General features: G+C 50.0%; 1 pseudogene; it reads right to left on the bottom strand.

The window, feature by feature from the left end:
• Positions 1-7: 7 nt before the first annotated feature.
• On the bottom strand, positions 8-481 carry LOC103213348 (annotated as a pseudogene).
• Between the last annotated feature and the right edge of the window lie 2,549 nt (positions 482-3,030).

The following is a 3,030-nucleotide window of genomic DNA, read 5'->3' as shown; positions in this document are numbered from 1 at the left end:
CTCCCACTGCTGTGGTATGTAGCACGGTAATAATCTTTCTCCTCCTCAGGCTGCAGCCCAGTGATGAGCAGGAGCCCTGCATTGGCCGAGGCATCTTTGCCTCCAGAGAAGCGGCTGGGGACCCAGAGCCCTGGTGTTTATCTGAGTCTGAGTAGGACAGGAGATACCGGGGAGGGCTCCCGGGCTTCTGCTGGAACCAAAATATGGTATAGCTGCCCACGCTGAAGCCACAGCTCAGGGTGCAGGTGAGTCTCACAGATGCTCCCGGGGATGCAGACACGGAGGGGGCTGAGTCAGCACAGGCTGGGAGAGGGAACCTGCAAACACAGACACACATGGTGATGGGCAGGGCCCAGGGGGAAGCTGCTGGGGACCTAAGCCAGAGGGGCTGACTCAGGCTGGGGGCTTCCCCGGGTCTCTGAGCCCTGTCCCTACCTGTGCAGTGAGAGAGGAGCACGAGGAGGAGAGGGGTCCAGGCCATGGTGGACACAGCCCTGCTGAGGCCCCACAGTGGGGCTGGCTGCCCCAGGCTCTCTTTTTATTTCCAGGCTCTGCCGGAGGAGGGGATGCCAATTCAAATGTCCTTCCATCCCAGCCCCTCCCTGAGCCACCACACTGTAGCTCAGCTCACCCCATAGACCAAGGAGGAGGAGGGTTTGTTTCTCCTTGAAAAGCTCTGGGAGGAAGCACCTGCTGACAGACACAAAGGTTCTCACTCAGGGGACCCTGCCAGGACAGAGAGGACACAGCTGTCAGCTGGGTCCCTTCAGTGAGCACAGGGCCCAGCCCCCAGGCATGGGCTCCTTTCAGTGAATGGTCCTCACTGAGCAGCAGGTGGAACCACAGGGCTGGCCCACAGCGCCCTCTGCTGGTCACAGGGAGCATCCTCACCGTTGCTGAGACCCCAGAGCCCAGCTGCCCTCAGCCTCTCACCCAGTCACTGTTTCCATTCTCACATCCATCGTATGACTCTTCGTTACTGAGATTCCTGTACATTGTGCATGTTGATAATGGCTGCCTCTCTCCAAGGACTCCTGTCTATGGCAGCGTAAACATGTGCATAAAATACCATTTAAGGTGTGAGCACCATCAGTGAAGATTCTGCAGAGAGATCCACGGCCCAGGTGCACCCGGAGATCAGGCATCTCAGAGGAGGTGTCAGCTGAGCTGCTCTGAGGGACTTGAGGAGCTCCTTAAGGGCAGAGGATAGGATGGGTGTGATCTTAGAAGGAACTATGTTTAGTGGCAAGTTCAAAGCACAGCAAGTCAGCACAAATTCAAAAAGATATGCAGTACTTTCAGAATTTCCATAGAGATTGGCTTGTACTTAGTTATTTGTGTAAAACAAGTGACTTTGTGAGACTGAACCTTTACCAGTGGCTATTGTAGCCTATTTTTTCTATTTCATTAAGTTAGATTTTATCTCCCTAATTAGGGTTTGTAGTTTTCTGCATATTTGTGTCCTATAGGCATGGTAGTTAAGGTGGTGTGTGTGTGTCAACTTGGCTAGGCTGTGGTTTTGTATGGCTTGACAGCTGGATGTAATTATTCCCCCTGATGAGATTAGAACCACCTCCAGGGTGGAATCTGTGAGCAGCTAGGTAGTTGAAAGAGAATTATCTTTGGGGATATCTATGGGAAGTTTTGGGAAAGGTCTCTAGGTTTTTGCTACATTTTGAGCCACGTTGCCTGCCGGTCTTGTTGTTGTTCCTGTACTTGAACCAGTTGCCTGCCATATAGCCTGCTGTCCTTGGGATTGTATCATTTTAACTGTCAAAAATGGGTTCATCCATCTCAGCAGCCAGCAGCTGCATGAGTTAGAAGAACCCTCCAGCTCTAGTGGGCCTTGAATAAGAGGCAGAGCTGAATCCCAAGGTTGAGGGGCCTTCAACCAGCCCCAAGAGCCTCTACTCTGAATTTGGACTTCTAGCCTCCTAAATCGTAAAAGAACAAATTCCTGTTTCTTCAAAGCAAACACTTGTGATACTTCTGTTATAGCAACAACAGAGAACTAAGATAACAGGCCTGGTCAGGATGCTTTCTAGGTGGGTTGCAATATCTTTCTATTGCAAATTTTTTTTTTTTTAATCACCTATACTTTCCTAGTCATTGCTTGCTCTTTAGTGGGGAGCTAAGTACATGTTTTAATGTCTTATGGTTTTTGCAGGTCTTTTTGAATACCTGGGTAGTTGAAGGCAGAAAACCTCATTTCCTAACCAGACCTCACAACCACACCTGCTTTGATGTGCAAACAGTTCCCATACCTCTACAACTGCAGGACACTTATTAAGTGATCTAGGACCAGGGTCCCTCACTTCCCCTGGGTCCTCTGAAATAACATTCAGAGTGATTTTCTTCATTCAGATGTGGCACATTACCCCCGTGCTTACAGGCCTTCAGGGACTCACTATCATTCTTTGCATAAAACTCACACCCGTTTTTACCCTAGTTGTGTGGTGAATTACTTAGCATGGCTGTCCTACCCATGGTCTGTGTACTTCCCCCAGATGACTGAGTCTGACTATGCAAATGTAAGGTGCTTCTGGCCCACCAAGGGAATTGGATAACTTGCTAGTAATGTGAGTAAGGCATATGGCATATTTTTGTGGCTGAGAACATGGAAATAATGTGTATGGGACACTAATGTGGGGATTGGACAGTTTTGCCATTCCACTATGCTTAAAATGAGCCATCCAGGAGGCAGAAAGTGTGATCTCACTACCATCAAGAAAGAAGAATCAGGAGTGTAATGTGTCCTTGGACCAGAGATCCCTGCACTGGATTTCCTCAATCAGAGAGAGAGAGAGAGAGGGAGAGGGAGAGAGAGAGAGAGAGCTAGCACACATGGCAGAGACTGCAGAGAGCTAGGCGACAGAGCTTTAGCAGAGGCAGAATAAACAAGGGACCAGCACGTGACAGAGCAGCAGGCTTCCTGCCCCATGGAGCCAGAAAGCTGAGTGCTTTGGGGCAGAAGACGTGCTGGCAGAGTAGGGTGCCTCTCTGGGCACATGTGGCAGAGCTCAAAGGGCT

This window comes from Orycteropus afer, unplaced genomic scaffold (assembly GCF_000298275.1).
Source record: "Orycteropus afer afer isolate SDZICR_OR568_19922 unplaced genomic scaffold, OryAfe1.0 scaffold01664, whole genome shotgun sequence".
Lineage (NCBI taxonomy): Eukaryota > Metazoa > Chordata > Mammalia > Tubulidentata > Orycteropodidae > Orycteropus > Orycteropus afer.
This window is presented reverse-complemented; position numbering and strand designations above follow the sequence as displayed.